The sequence below is a fragment of the Mus musculus genome, chromosome 1 (genome assembly GCF_000001635.26).
Source record: "Mus musculus strain C57BL/6J chromosome 1, GRCm38.p6 C57BL/6J".
NCBI classification, from domain to species: Eukaryota; Metazoa; Chordata; class Mammalia; order Rodentia; family Muridae; genus Mus; species Mus musculus.
Window position 1 is genome coordinate 96,533,433 of NC_000067.6, and position 17,358 is coordinate 96,550,790.

The 17,358-nt window shown below is 38.4% G+C and overlaps 1 long non-coding RNA gene across 1 annotated transcript; it reads right to left on the reverse strand.

Annotated features, from left to right (window-relative positions):
- Positions 1–14,908: 14,908 nt before the first annotated feature.
- Gm30490 lies at positions 14,909–16,564 on the reverse strand. Its single transcript, XR_387287.2, has 3 exons — positions 16,506–16,564; positions 16,194–16,227; positions 14,909–14,929 (listed from the first exon to the last, which is right to left on the reverse strand). It is a non-coding gene; the product is annotated as a predicted gene, 30490 (long non-coding RNA).
- Between the last annotated feature and the right edge of the window lie 794 nt (positions 16,565–17,358).

Sequence of the window (17,358 nt, forward strand, 5' to 3'; positions counted from 1 at the left end):
ACACAGCACCTGCCCCAATCCAATCGCGTGGAACCTGAGACTGCTGTAAATAGGGAAGCAGACTACCCGGGCCTGACCTGGGGCACAAGTCCCTCCCACTCCACTCGAGCACCAGGGTACCTTGCCAGCGGAGTCGCCTGACACCCGGAAGGGCCCACACAGGATTCCACACGGGATCCTAAGACCTCTAGCGAGTGGAACACAACTTCTGCCAGGAGGCCAGTTCGAACACCAAATATCTGGGTACCTTCCCTGTAAGAAGAGAGCTTGCCTGCAGAAAATACTCTGCCCACTGAAACTAAGGAGAGAGCTACCCTCCCAGGTCTGCTTATAGAGGCTAACAGAGTCACCTGAACAAGCTCCTAAGAGTGACAACTATAACAGCTAGCTTCAGAGATTACCAGATGGCGAAAGGCAAACGTAAGAATCCTACTAACAGAAATCAAGACCATTCACCATCGTCAGAACGCAGCACTCCCACCCCACCTAGTCCTGGGCACCCCAACACAACCGAAAACCTAGACCCAGATTTAAAAACATTTCTCGTGATGATGATAGAGGACATCAAGAAGGACTTTCATAAGTCACTTAAAGAATTACAGGAGAGCACTGCTAAAGAGTTACAGGCCCTTAAAGAAAAGCAGGAAAACACAACCAAACAGGTAGAAGTCCTTAAAGAAAAACAGGAAAACACATCCAAAAAGGTGATGGAAATGAACAAAACCATACTAGACCTAAAAAGGGAAGTAGACACAATAAAGAAAACCCAAAGTGAGGCAACGCTGGAGATACAAACCCTAGGAAAGAGATCTGGAACCATAGATGCGAGCATCAGCAACAGAATACAAGAAATGGAAGACAGAATCTCAGGTGCAGAAGATTCCATAGAGAACATTGACACAACAGTCAAAGAAAATACAAAATGCAAAAGGATCCTAACTCAAAACATCCAGGAAATCCAGGACACAATGAGAAGACCAAACCTACAGATAATAGGAATTGATGAGAATGAAGATTTTCAACTTAAAGGGCCAGCTAATATCTTCAACAAAATAATAGAAGAAAACTTCCCAAACATAAAGAAAGAGATGCCCATGATCATACAAGTAGCCTACAGAACTCCAAATAGACTGGACCAGAAAAGAAATTCCTCCCGACACATAATAATCAGAACAACAAATGCACTAAATAAAGATAGAATATTAAAAGCAGTAAGGGAGAAAGGTCAAGTAACATATAAAGGAAGGCCTATCAGAATTACACCAGACTTTTCACCAAGACTATGAAAGCCAGAAGAGCCTGGACAGATGTTATACAGACACTAAGAGAACACAATTGCCAGCCCAGGCTACTATACCTGGCCAAACTCTCAATTACCATAAATGGAGAAACCAAAGTATTCCACAACAAAACCAAATTCACACAATATCTTTCCACGAATCCAGCCCTTCAAATGATAATAACAGAAAAGAAGCAATACAAGGACGGAAATCACGCCCTAAAACAAGCAAGAAAGTAATCCCTCAACAAACCAAAAAGAAGACAGCCACAAGAACAGAATGCCAACTCTAACAACAAAAATAAAAAGAAGCAACAATTACCTTTCCTTAATATCTCTTAATATCAATGGACTCAATTCCCCAATAAAAAGACATAGACTAACAGACTGGCTACACAAACAGGACCCAACATTCTGCTGCTTACAGGAAACCCATCTCAGGGAAAAAGACAGACACTACCTGAGAGTGAAAGGCTGGAAAACAATTTTCCAAGCAAATAGTCTGAAGAAACAAGCTGGAGTAGCCATTCTAATAGCAGATAAAATCGACTTCCAACCCAAAGTTATCAAAAAGGCAAGGAGGGACACTTCATTCTCATCAAAGGTAAAATCCTCCAAGAGGAACTCTCAATTCTGAATATCTATGCTCCAAATGCAAGGGCAGTCATATTCATTAAAGACACTTTAGTATAGCTCAAAGCACACACTGCACCTCACACAATAATAGAATTAACCAAACGAGGAGTTGGTTCTTTGAGAAAATCAACAAGATAGATAAGCCCTTAGCTAGACTCACTAGAGGGCACAGGGACAAAATCCTAATTAACAAAATCAGAAATGAAAAGGGAGACATAACAACAGATCCTGAAGAAATCCAAAACACCATCAGATCCTTCTACAAAAGGCTATACTCAACAGAACTGGAAAACCTGGACGAAATGGAAAAAATTTCTGGACAGATACCAGGTACCAAAGTTGAATCAGGATCAAGTTGACCATCTAAACAGTCCCATATCCCCTAAAGAAATAGAAGGAGTTATTAATAGTCTCCCAGCCAAAAAAAAGCCCAGGACCGGACGGGTTTAGTGCAGAGTTCTTTCAGACCTTCAAAGAAGATCTAATTCCAGTTCTGCACAAACTATTTCACAAAAAAGAAGTAGAAGGTACTCTACCCAACTCATTTTATGAAATCACTATTACTCTGATACCTAAACCACAGAAAGATCCAACAAAGATAGAGAGCTTCAGACCAATTTCTCTTATGAATATCGATGCAAAAATCCTCAATAAAATTCTCGCTAACCGAATCCAAGAACACATTAAAGCAATCATTCATCCTGACCAAGTAGGTTTTATTCCGGGGATGCAGGGATGGGTTAATATACGAAAATCCATCAATGTAATCCATTATATAAACAAACTCAAAGACAAAAAACACATGATCTTCTCGTTAGATACAGAAAAAGCATTTGACAAGATCCAACACCCATTCATGATAAAAGCCTTGGAAAGATCAGGAATTCAAGGCCCATACCTAAACATGATAAAAGCAATCTACAGCAAACCAGTAGCCAACATCAAAGTAAATGGAAAGAAGATGGAAGCAATCTCACTAAAATCAGGGACTAGACAAGGCTGCCCACTTTCTCCCTACCTTTTCAACATAGTACTTGAAGTATTAGCCAGAGCAATTCGACAACAAAAGGAGATCAAGGGGATACATATTGGAAAAGAGGAAGTCAAAATATCACTTTTTGCAGATGATAAGATAGTATATATAAGTGACCCTAAAAATTCCACCAGAGAACTCCTAAACCTGATAAACAGCTTCGGTGAAGTAGCTGGATATAAAATAAACTCAAACAAGTCAATGGCCTTTCTCTACACAAAGAATAAACAGGCTGAGAAAGAAATTAGGGAAACAACACCCTTCTCAATAGTCACAAATAATATAAAATATCTCGGAGTGACTCTAACTAAGGAAGTGAAAGATCTGTATGATAAAACTTCAAGTCTCTGAAGAAAGAAATTAAAGAAGATCTCAGAAGATGGAAAGATCTCCCATTCTCATGGATTGGCAGGATCAACATTGTAAAAATGGCTATCTTGACAAAAGCAATCTACAGATTCAATGCAATCCCCATCAAAATTCCAACTCAATTCTTCTAAGAATTAGAAGGAGAAATTTGCAAATTCATCTGGAATAACAAAAAACCTAGGATAGCAAAAAGTCTTCTCAAGGATAAAAGAACCTCTGGTGGAATCACCATGCCTGACCTAAAGCTTTACTACAGAGCAATTGTGATAAAACCTGCATGGTACTGGTATAGAGACAGACAAGTAGACCAATGGAACAGAATTGAAGACCCAGAAATGAACCCACACACCTATGGTCACTTGATCTTCGACAAGGAAGCTAAAACCATCCAGTGGAAGAAAGACAGCATTTTCAACAATTGGTGCTGGCACAACTGGTAGTTATCATGTAGAAGAATGCGAATCTATCCATACTTATCTCCTTGTACTAAGGTCAAATCTTAGTGGATCAAGGAACTTCACATAAAACCAGAGACACTGAAAATTATAGAGGAGAAAGTGGGGAAAAGCCTTGAAGATATGGGCACAGGAGGAAAATTCCTGAACAGAACAGCAATGGCTTGTGCTGTAAGATCGAGAATTGACAAATGGGACCTAATGAAACTCCAAAGTTTCTCAAGGCAAAAGACACCGTCAATAAGACAAAAAGACCACCAACAGATTGGGAAAGAATCTTTACCTATCCTAAATCAGATAGGGGACTAATATCCAACATATATAACGAACTCAAGAAGGTGGACTTCAGAAAAATCAAATAACCTCATTAAAAAAATGGGGCTGAGAACTGAACAAAGAATTCTCACCTGAGGAATACGGAATGGCAGAGAAGCACCTGAAAAAATGTTCAGCATCCTTAATCATCAGTGAAATGCAAATCAAAACAACCCTGAGATTCCACCTCACACCAGTCAGAATGGCTAAGATAAAAAATTCAGGTGACAGCAGATGCTGGCGTGGATGTGGAGAAAGAGGAACACTCCTCCATTGTTGGTGGGATTGCAGGCTTGTACAACCACTCTGGAAATCAGTCTGGCGGTTCTTCAGAAAATTGGACATAGTACTACCGGAGCATCCCACAATACCTCTCCTGGGCATATATCCAGAAGATGCCCCAACTGGTAAGAAGGACACATGCTCCACTATGTTCATAGCAGCCTTATTTATAATAGCCAGAAGCTGGAAAGAACCCAGATGCCCCTCAACAGAGGAATGGATACATAAAATGTGGTACATTTACACAATGGAGTACTATTAAAAAGAATGAATTTATGAAATTCCTAGCCAAATGGATGGACCTGGAGGGCATCATCCTGAGTGAGGTAACACATTCACAAAGGAACTCACACAATATGTTCTCACTGATAAGTGGATATTAGCCCAAAACCTAGGATACCCAAGATATAAGATACAATTTCCTAAACACGTGAAACTCAAGAAAAATGAAGACTGAAGTGTGGACACTATGCCCCTCCTTAGAAGTGGGAACAAAACACCCATGGAAGGAGTTACAGAGACAAAGTTTGGAGCTGAGATGAAAGGATGGACCATGTAGAGACTGCCATATCCAGGGATCCACCCCATAATCAGCATCCATACGCTGACACCATTGCATACACTAGCAAGATTTTGCTGAAAGGACCCAGATGTAGCTGTCTCTTGTGAGACTATGCCGGGGCCTAGCAAACACAGAAGTGGATGCTCACAGTCAGCTAATGGATGGATCACAGGGCTCCCAATGGAGGAGCTAGAGAAAGTACCCAAGGAGCTAAAGGGATCTGCAACCCTATAGGTGGAACAACATTATGAACTAACCAGTACCCCGGAGCTCTTGACTCTAGCTGCATATGTATCAAAAGATGGCCTAGTCGGCCATCACTGGAAAGAGAGGCCCATTGGACACACAAACTTTATATGCCCCAGCACAGGGGAACGCCAGGGCCAAAAAGGGGGAGTGGGTGGGTAGGGGAGTGGGGGTGGGTGGGTATGGGGGACTTTGGTATAGCATTGAAAATGTAAATGAGCTAAATACCTAATAAAAAATGGAAAAAAATCACAAAAAAACAAAAACCAAAAAACAAAGACCATGCCAGGCTTGATGGTGCAATTAGTAATCATAATGCTGGGAGGTTCTGATAGACAGAAGCTCAATTCAATTTAAGCTTAGGCTACATGTGTAATTTCAAGCCAGTGAGAGATTTGGATTCAAAAGGATAAAGAAGGACTAGATGGTGTTTGAGTTTGTTTTCTGGCTTCTAGATGCATATATAGCCCCCCACAGACACCATATGCACACACACACATACACACACACATGCTCACAAATATGCCCGAACACATTGATCTATCTATACACACACCAAATATTATGCTTTTACGTTAGAAAGAAAAAATATAAAACTGGTAAAGTTAGAATATTGCTTAAAACTCCATGAGTTTAGAAAGAAACTATGCAAAACTATTGCAATGAGAATATTGCTGAAAATTCCACAAGTAGAATCCTTCACTTTCCAACCTTAGCACACTATGATGCCCCAGAGTATCTTAAACACTTGCACTGGTCTGACCAAGGCTCTGATAATTGTTGTAATAGTCTAAGATTTTCCTCATCAGTCAGAACACATTATGGATATTTATCTTTATGTTTGTCAAAAATAGATGCTCATTTCTAAGAGGTAAAAAAAAATCCTGTATAAATAAATATGCTCAATTCCTAATCACTAAATCAGTAATTTGCACATTTGTAATTCAGTGAGTGCAGATAACAAGTAAGTTTGTCTTTTTATTTTCCTATTTTGCAGAAGGCAATAGGTAAATTTCTAAGTACGAATAAATAATTCTATTCTCAGGAGTGCACGCCCTTGCTCCAGGCTGTGATGTTCATGTTGTCCTTTTTCCAGTCACATGTTTATCTCTGTCCATAGTTCCCTCAGTATCTTAGTGAAGAACTTAGGCAGTGGAGCCAAAACATTAAGTGATAAATACTGACATATGACGTATGGTGTTACTACTTTTTCTAGCATCATTTCTCTCAACAGCATTAAAAGGATTTAAGATTTGTAATATTTGTGAATTTTGGCAAAAAAGTCCTCATTTTTCCAATTTTATTAATAAATATACACATTTTATAAAGTCCATATACTTTGTAAAAAAAAATTTACCAAAGTTAAATTACTTTTTGTAGTTTATCTTGAGAGTGATGAAAAGAGTCAGACATCAGACACATCTGGCTTTGATTTATTGTTAGGAAAATGATGCTCACACAGAATGGGAGAATGAAAGATCAGGTCAGAGTCTTCCTAGAGGTCTTAGAGTAAGAAGTTTCACCCTGAATTTACCACATTTTTCCTATGACAGCATGAGTGTTTTCGATGAGAATCAGTGCTATTCACCTCTAAAGAGAAGAACCAGAGTATTCACAGACACCTGCCTCTACCATTTGTAATCTGTGAATATCATTCAATTTCCTATCATGTTCTTAGAACTCATTCCTCTAAAGAAATACATAAAGAGGTAAAAAGGAGTGATTCTATATTGATTTTCTTAGATACATTTTATCATTAATTCTGTGTGCATATGTGGGTACGTGCATGCAAGTGCAGGTGCTCAAGGAAGCTAGAAGATGGTGTGGAATCTTCTGCAAGTGAAGTTACATGAGCATGTGAGCCCCCTGATATACATGCTGGGAACAAAACTCAGGTCCTCTACAAGAGATGTAATTGCTCGTGATTGTAGAGACATCTCCAAAGCCCCTCGATTCCATATTCATGACTTACTGTTTCCTTGTATTTTTCTTCGCACTTTTCATTTCTATTTTGCTTTGTTTGAAACAAAATCTTTCTGCCAGGGACCCATTGATTTTTCTTCCTCAATCTTTTAGTCACAAGAAAACAGTGGATGACCATGTGTGACATTTTTCTAAATCTCACATGAGATAAATGGATCACACATAAAGGAATACGATAACTACATTCTTCATCAATATCATTCTACTATTTGAATATCTTATAGGTAATGTTGTAAAAAAAAAGAAGGAGGCTATTCATTTTTGCATGATATATAGCAAACTACATGTTTATAATGCCTCATTTTGGCAGAGTACAATGCTATAGGTTCCAACATCTCTCTGGGCTTGGTTTTCTATGGTATAAAGTTTTAACCCCAACATCTTGTCCTCAACTATCTGAAATTCATTTTAATTGTAAGTAGGTTTCCTTAGGGCTTTCTGTTACATTTTGAATGTTATAAACTTAATCATGTAAAGTTATGATAATATTATAAATGTTATTCCTTTAAATATGTTCCTTTTTGGTCTTATTCTGAAAGTTTCTGGCTTCAACACAAACACACTACCTGAGATTATAGTCTACTTAGTAATGACTACTTAAAAACCACTAAACTGAAAGCTTTAAAACCTCTCTAACTCCCTCAATCCTTTCCCCAACTCTCCCATGAGACTCCATAAGTCTACTTAATGTTTGCTTGTGGGTCTCTGCATTGGTTTCCATTCCCTGGTGAATAAATCCACTGAGATGATAGTTACACTAGTTTGCTGTCTGCAAGCATAGCAGAGTTTCATTAAGAATGTCAAGAGTTGTCTACAGAGTCAACTAACATGGACCCATGGGGGACCACAGAGGATGAACCACAAACCAAAGTGCATGCATGGACACATACCATATCAGATATGCAGCTTAGTCTTCATCTGTGTCCCCTAACAATTAGAGTAGGGGCTGTCTCAGACTCAGACTCCATTGCCTGCCTTTGGACCCTTTTCCCCTAACTGGGATGCCTTGTCTGGCCTCAGTGGAAGAAGGTTCTGACACAACTTCACGTGCCAGGGTTAGTTTTGGGGGATGAGGTTCCCCATCTCTGAGGAGAAGAGGTGAGGAGGATGCGATAAGGGTGTACGAGGGTAGGACTGAGAGTAGAGAATGGAAGGAGATGGTAACTAGGATGCAAAGTGAGTGTATAAATAAGCAAATGAAAAAGCTTTATGAGATTCAAACACAGTAAATTATCTGGCCTTCATTAGTCTTATTCTATCCTAACATATAATATACAACTTTTTATTGTAAAAATAAACAGTGGCAAGAATGGACTATGGAACTAACCTCCACTGGTATGAGTCCATACTCTATTTGTTACAAAGTCTTTAGTGCATTGAAAGGATTGTAAAGGTGTAGTTGATATCTTCAATAATTATGCATATTTATGCATTCAAAAGAAAAACCAAGGCTTTAAGCTTAGTTCTTTATTCAGTAACCATGAAATTGTGCTTATTTTCTTTTCAAAGCCATTTCATTTAGAAAGGCAGAGTTTATTATTAGCTCATAAGCTGTGTATATTTTCCAAGCATTTAGAGAAGAACTCAGTGCTAAATTATCATATCTGTTTCATGCTGTTTACCTTCAGTTGTCTTTTGTGGTTTTATGAGCTCATTGACTGCTCTAAATCAAAAGACTTAAATAGTCACACAAATATCTCCTTGCCCATTCTTCCAGAATGCATTATTATTTGTGCTGAGAGAATAAAGAAGCCTCTGGTTTCATTGACATTATGATTTATAATGCTTTGGGGACTGAAGGAGATTATAGGAATTCAAAATTATTGTGAAGGCACTTTTTTTTTTCAACATGAACGGTATACTTTCAGGCAATCCCTCCTCTTTTCAACCTTAGGAAAAAGTAGTTGGAAAACTCAGGTGAATGAGTGAAATTATGTTTCTGCTAATTTCCCATTTGCTCATTTCCATACACCTAAGCTCACACAAAGAAGGATGAAAGTGGGAAAGGGGGACTTCCTTAGGGAAGAGCCAACCAAATGGCTCTCCAGTGCCAAGTGGTCAGCATTGGAAACATGTACACAGCTAACATTACATGGACTGAGCATGGGATATTTATTAATATAATGTATATTTACATGCATGTGGGGATAAGTAATGAAAAGTGGCCATGAACTTGAAGGAGATTGGGAGGAGTATAAGGGATGGTTTGGAGGGAGAAAGGGGAAAATTTTTAAAGGTTCAGTGTCAGAGCTATAGATCGTGAATAGTATAGGCTGGGAAATATATGCTTCCAATGTTTTCCTTAATGTGAATAGAATATCAAATTACACTTGATTCTGCACTGCCAGAGTGAAGACAATAATAAAATCATAACTCAGCTAAGCACTAGAATTGCAGTAATTAATGAATAATTTTCAATTTAAGTTTGCGATTTGACTAGGATCACAAAACGGAAAATCTCAATTCGGAGAGAAAATTTCTTTAAATTAGACATAATACCATACATTAAAAATTATTTAAAATTCTAAAATTATCTCTTGACCATGTAACTAATGTGTAAATGTTACCTATTAATGTTTAAGGTGTTTCAATTCATTGTGCTGAACAAGAAAACTCCTAGGATAATTTTAGTAAAATTCTTCAATTAACTTGATATCCTCAGACAACCTGTTTTCCATCCTTGCCCATTCAAATGAACACTTAAGTTTACTTTTTACTTTAAAAATAAGATTATAGTGCAAATATATGCCCTTTACAGACTATTGGAAACTATATTAGGGGATCAATGAGAGGGTTCAGTGTGTACAGGCACTTGCTGTCAAGCTTGATCAACTGAGATCTAATTCTGAAGCCCACAAAACAGAAGGAAAAAAAAAAAAACAGTTCCCAAAAGCTGCCTCTGACTACTGCACATGCATATGAATGGATTCACACACAGGGAGACAGCAGCTTGAAGTACACATGTGACCAAGGTGTTAGTCTATGAATCTACTAACTGAATTAGACTTTGTTTTTTTGTTATTCTCTCATGAATTACATCTCAACCAATTTCCCCTCCCTCTTCTCTCCCTGCTGAGAAGAGCCGGCCTCCCAGGGACATCAACCAAATATCAAGCAGGCTATAACAAACTACAATAAGACCAGGCACATACCATCACATCAAAGCTGGGCAAGACAACCCAGTAAGAGAAAATGGTTTTCACAGATAGGCAAAAGAGTTAGTGAGGGATAGACCCTGATTTCCACAAGAACACCAAGCCACTCAGCCATAACATATGTATGTAAAGTACCCAGGTTAGAGCTCTACAGGATTACTGATCTCTGCAACTTCCCACAAATCTCAGTCAATTAGTTCTCTGGGCAACATTCTCACGGTATGTTCCTGACCAATCCTCAGATCCTTCCTCCTGTCTCCCCAGGACTCTTTGAACTCCACCTAATGTTTGGTTGTGGGACTGTGCATCTGCTCCCATCAGATGCTGGAAGAAGTCTCTCTGATCTCTTTAATGATGATTCTGCTAAGCTCCAGTCCCAGTTCACTCTACAGGCAGTAGAATCTGTAGGTCAAGGGTTTAGAGATAGGTTGGTGTAACAATTCCTCCACTTGAGCCCTTGGCTGGTTACAGAAAATGGCCAGTTGAGACCTGTGGGAAGAACTGAGTTCTTAATTGCAACAAGTTCTTGAGAGATGGAAGCCAATTTGCAAAGTTGGTCTGCGATATAATTCCCGTTACTTGGCATTCTGGAAAAGAGAAAAGAAATTAGATGGAAGATTAAGTCCTCTGGGTTTTGCCAGAGATCTAATAGTAGAAGGGAAAACCAAACAGGTGAAGAATGGAGCATTGTCAGAATAAAGAACAATTCCGCACTGGGCAGTGGTGGCGCACACTTTCTTTTTGGGGGGTGGGTATTTATTTCTTTTACATTTTCAATGCTATCCCAAAAGTCCCCTACATGCTCCCCCACCCACTCCCCCACCCACCCACTCCTACTTCTTGGCCCTGGCGTTCCCCTGTACTGAGGCATATAAAGTTTGCAGGACCACCTTTAATCCCAGTACTTGGGAGGCAGAGGCAGGCAGATTTCTGAGTTCGAGGCCAGCCTGGTCTACAAAGTGAGTTCCAGGACAGCCAGGGCTACACAGAGAAACTCTGTCAAAAAAAAAAAATTCCGAATGTTACGGCCAGGTTAGATGTGTGCATTTATGAATCCTCTGGAATTGTCTGACATAAAGTCTGATCTTTACCAAACATGAACTTAAAAATATTTAGGAATACAGAATAGCTAAGGAATAAATTTAGAATACATAAAAATTCATGTTTAACAGAGTAAGCTCTAAAAATATGTTGCTGACTTTTTACTTAGGGAGTTGAAAAATGTGGTTTTGTTTTTCTCTAATCAAGACAAAAAAGAACTAAACTTTGGCAATACTATTATTCATACTACTCTAAGTGAGAAAATTTGATGTTTCTATATGTATATACTAAAACTGAAAGGGTAAGAAACGTATGAAAAGTAGGATCTAGGCTTCTTATGCTGGTGAGAGAATTTACAAATAAAAAAATTTTGGTGAAGTAACGGTACCACACACCTGTAATGGCATCACCCAGGAGAGGCAGACAGATCTCTAAATTTGAGGCCAGTTTGGCCTACAGATTGAGTTCCACGGCAGTCAGGGTTACACAGATACATGCACACAAACACACACACACACCAGGCATTTGTCCACTTATTCTTTTGGCTGACTATCACCCTAAGAACATGTTCCAATGAAGCCAAACAAGACCACACAATGGTTTTATATAAGAAAAATGTGAGAAGTACGTTATTGTGCCCACCACAAAATGCTGCATTCTGTTACTCAGGCCAAGTAAGTAGCAACGGTTACTTCAACCACAGATTGTGTTTTCCAGTAGTTTCTTTCTTTTCTTTCTTTCTTTTTTTTTTTTTTTTGTAATTGTAATTGATTCTTTTTATTAGATATTTTATTCATTTACATTTCAAATGCTATCCAGAAAGGCCCCTATAATCTCCCCACACCCTGCTCCCCAACCCACACACTCCAGCCTACTGTCCCTCGCATTCCCCTGTACTGGGGCATATAATCTTCACAAGACCAAGGGCTTCTCCTCCCAATGATGGCCGACTAAGCCATCTTCTACTACATATGAAGCTAGAGACACGAGCTCCGGGGGTACTGGTTAGTTCATATTGTTGTTCCACCTATATGGTTGCAGACCCCTTCAGCTCCTTGGGTACTTTCTCCAATTCCTCCATTGGGGAAGCTGTGTTCCATCCAATAGCTGACTGTGAGCATCCACTTCTGTATTTGCCAGGCACTGGCATAGCCACAAGAGACAGCTATATCAGGGTCCTGTCAGCAAAATCTTGCTGGCATATGCAATAGTGTCTGGGTTCAGTGGCTGTTTATGGGATGGATCCCCAGGTGGGGCAGTCCCTGGACCATCCATCCTTTAGTCTTAGCTCCAAACTTTGTCTCTGTAACTCCTTCCATTGGTATTTTGTTCCCCTTTCTAAGGAAGAACAAAGTGTCCACACTTTGGTCTTCATTCTTCTTGAGTTTCATGTGTTTTTCAAGTTGTATCTTTTTCCTGTAGTTTCTATCTGAGCCATTGTTTTACAGGTTCAAGCATCAAAGGGTCAAAGCATCCTTGAACACCCTTTTAAGAGACAACTCATCTCTCCTATCATATGTTTTCTCTTTCACTGTGTGAAATAACAAACATGCCTTGCTCAACTCCCTATGTGTTCTTGAAGCTGTTTGCCTGAAGGTCAATGACAGAAATAAAAATTTGGTATTTAAAAAAAATAGAAAACTTTACAATCTATTTATCTATTTATGGATCTATTTATCCAGTGCTATTTGCAAACCATTTATATCTAAAGAGAGAGTCAGGTAAACTATCATATTAGCCCTTTAACAGCATTTCATGCATTACTAGCAATAGGTTTTATAATCGTAAATATTTATTTGAAAATCAGTGTATAAGAACCTCTATTTTGCATTGGCCAATGACTTTGATGGATTTTGTTCTCACTATTTCTTGCTTCTACATATTTAGAAATTCATAAACACTGAAAACCAGTCTACTTCATCAGTTTATCATGACCTGTAGTGAGCTCTAACTGTACTTCCTTAGTAAACTACAATTGCATAATATAAAAAAATATACAGAAACAGATGCCTCCAGCTGCTGAGAAACATGAGAGTTATTCCACTTAGAAATACTACCCTGGGATTTCAGATATTACAAGTCTGAAAAAATATTTAGAGTCACTAGCTCAAACAAAAGATAGCTGCTATGCCTACTGATTTGTTGTTGTTGTTGTTGGTTTTGGATTTTGGTTTTGGATTTTTATTATTAATTAACTTTTTACGCTCCATAGTTTACCACCCCCTCCACCCTCCAAGTTTTCTGCATCCCATAGCACCTCCCGACACCCTGTCTCTACATGGATGTTCCCATACTCCACCCCACATGATCTCTAAACTTCCTGGAGCCTCCACTCTCTTGAGGGTTAGGTGCAGCATCTCTGAATGAACACAGACCTGACTTTCCTCTACTTTATTGTGTTGAGGGTCTCATATCAGCTGGTGTATGCTGCCTGGTTGGTGGTCCAGTGTTTGAGAGATGTCAGGGATCCAGATTAATTGAGGCTGCTTGTCCTCCTACAGGATCGCCCTTCTTCTCAGCTTCTTTCAGCCTTCCCTAACTCAACAACAGGGGTCAGCCGCTTCTGTCTATTGGTTGAGTGCAGATATCTGCATCTGACTCTTTCAGCTGCTTTGTTGGGTCTTTTGGAGGGCAGTCATGATAGGTCCCTTTTTGTGAGCACACCATAACCTCAGTAATAGTGTCAGGCCTTGGGACCTCCCTTGAGCTGGATCCCACTCTGGGGCTGCTACTGGAACTTCTTTTCTTCAGGCTCCTCTCCATTTCCATCCCTAAAGTTCTTTCAGACAGGAACAATTATGGATCAGAATTGTGACTGTGGGATCTCAACCCCACCCCTCATTTGATGTCCTGTCTTCCTGCTGGAGGTGGGTTCTATAAGTTCCCTCTTCCTACCGTCAGACCTTTCACCTAAGGTCCCTGCCTTTGATTCCTGAGAATGTCTCACCTCCCAGGTCTCTGGTGCATTCTGGAAGATCCCCCCAACCTCCTATTTCCTGGGGTTGCCTGTTTCTATTCTTTCTGCTGACCCTCAGGGCTTCAGTCCTTTTCCCTCACCCATTATCAGATCAGGTTCCCCCCTCCCCTCCCCTCCTCCCACCTGTCCACTTTCCCTCCCATGTCCTTCCTTCCCTCCCTCCCCACTTGTAATTGCTTTTTTATATTGCTTTGACTTCTACTATACTTGGGTTGATGGCTGTCAGAATAGGTTTAAATATTAAAATGTTATCATAATTAGCACATTCCTTCTTATAGGGAAATGTCCTTTATAAAATCATCTTTTTCTCTATACTACTGTAATTTTGTGTTAATTTTCAGTATACTAAACTGTTGCATTTGTTGTTGTTACTGATATTGTATTGTTTTATTTACTTATCTTTTTATCCCTTTTGCTTCATGTATTTTCTTTCTCTCTCTATAATTCTGATGACTTAATCACATTAATCTTTTAGTATCTTCCAGTGAGTGCTTAAGTCAGAAACTAAACATCACCCAAGTTTTCTCATAATTCCCTTTTCCTTCCGATCCCAGAAAGCCAGTACCACTTTGTATCCCGTGCACAGCGTCAGCCAGCTAGATCAAAGCAGGGCAAAAAATACATCACATCTCTTGAAGGGAAACCTTATCACCTCCAAACAAATATATGTCTTCTCTGACATCTAAAAAAAACATTACATAGAATAATCACGGAAAATATAGGGTAAGGAAACATTAGTCTAAGGATACAAACTACTTTTATTTTATAATTAAAACTTTTAATAAATAATTGTAGGATTTTTATATGAGGTATCATTTTCCAATCCTTTTCTGTGTGTGGAAGAAACAATAGCAGCATTTCAGAAATGAGAATAAGCTTAGAAAAGATTCTGAGCAACTGGACACCTTAGTTAGATCAATAGTAATCAAACTGTGCTTTGGAAGTTTCCCAGAAATTGCTACAGGGCAGAAGGCCAAGTTTGCTTCGTCTTCTTAAGGCAAACTTGAACACTTTAAAATGATTATTATTCTATATATAATTTTATTTTAAAATAAATAAGAACTATTCTCCTAAATATAACTCACTAGACAAGATGACTTTGAAATGTCTTTCTACCTTTATGTTAAGTGAATGAGCAAGTTACAAAAGCCTTGGAAAGGCAGACATGCTGTCATTCCCTAATTGTTGTTTAATGGCTCCAGAAAATTCATAATGTACAACAAAAAAGCATTAGAGAGAGAGAGAGAGAGAGAGAGAGAGAGAGAGAGAGAGAGAGAGGTTAAGGATAACTGCAGAATGTAAAACTCACAATAAAGGAGGCTTCAACTATAGCATATTTATGTGTCAAGAAAACAGCCATAGAATGTGATACTTTCTAAATAGTAAGCAACATTATTAAATAAATTACTTATTATTATTATTATTATGGTGAAATGAATTCTAAAAATCATTCAATATATCACTGCAAGTATCATTTATAAATAGTTAGATATGTCATGAGCTTTTTAAAAGTGGCACCGGACAATAAAAAGCTATTTTCTGGATATGAACACCTTAAGAGCAACCAGGGCTCAGATTCCTGCCTAAAGCTTGGGGATATATTACTGACCAGGTTGCTTTAAGAATCTCAAATATTTACTGTGTTCTAAACAAAGTATGCAGGCGTAGCAGTGAGAACCATAACAGCTATGCTGTGTAGTCCTTGAATGTTCACATATTAAAACCCAGACTGGGTTCTAGTTAACCTAAAATGGATACTTCTCATGGTCCTGTTAACTCCTGAATACCTTCATCAGAGTTAGTACAAGGGTTCCTCCCATGATCCCATTAACCAGGTGACCCATATGCCCCTCCACTTACCATATTTAAGGTTTTATGGCTATAGTCATCTCGTCTATAACGAAGGAGAAATGATCAAATGAACAACTATCCATTATTTCTTCAGACAATCTTTCTCAATTACTAGTAAACAATTGATTAAACATCAGTGAATGACTATCCTGTAATACAAGGAATGAGGCTACAATATTGCATCTTTAATATGAGCTAAAATGTTTCAAAGCTAAAATGTTGGTCAAATTCAATCTAGTGTGTATTGAGTTACTGTATTCTCAAGGCCAATACTCCCTATCTTCATTTATATATGGAGTTATATATATATATAAAACATACCATGCATATGTACACATGCATAGAGGTGACAACTTCCAAAGTCACATTAGCAGAAAGCTAAAAAGCAAAAACAAAACCAAAAGGATTTCTTATGACATTGTCATTTCAACATCATATGCTAGCATTAAAAAAGCACTAATTACCATAAGATTTCAAGGAGCGCTTTATATATTTTCCACTAAATTATGTTATGCACTGTGAACTCTCAGAATATTCTTGTCATGAGTTAATTTTAGATTTACACATACATAATTAGCTATCTTGTTTTGCAAAATTCACACTAAAGAATTGTTAATAATATCAACATTGTCTGCATAATTTTAAAAGTAGATTTAAAGAACAATTTTTCAGTTTCCGAGAGAAAAATTTTCACTTTGCAAAATAATTACCAGGAAGATATTCATATCAGCACCTTAAATATGCAGTAGAAATGAAACTTTACCACAGATGGAAAGGATGCTTCAAATGTGGCAACTATAAATGGGAATACTTCCAAAGATGTCTTCCTACTTCTAAACAAAGATAAAAAGGGAGAATTGAAATTTTTTTGGCTTGCTAAAATTGTTGAGCCTTGAAATTATCGTTCTTGTGTGATAAAATTATGTTTAAGTGATTTCAAATATGTTTTTGCTATACTGTAGTTTAAGACAATTCTGGAAGATCCTTGCTATGGTTTGGATGTAAACTCAGATCCATTGGCTCATGTGTAGAAATGCACGATTCCCAGCTAGTGGCAATGTGTTTGGAAACAAGGGTACCTTTGGGAGGTATTCCAAAGCCTTCACTTTGGAATAGTGCTCATGATCCAGATGTGAGCAAGGTTCTGCTACAAAAGTGGAGTATTACTGTTTTC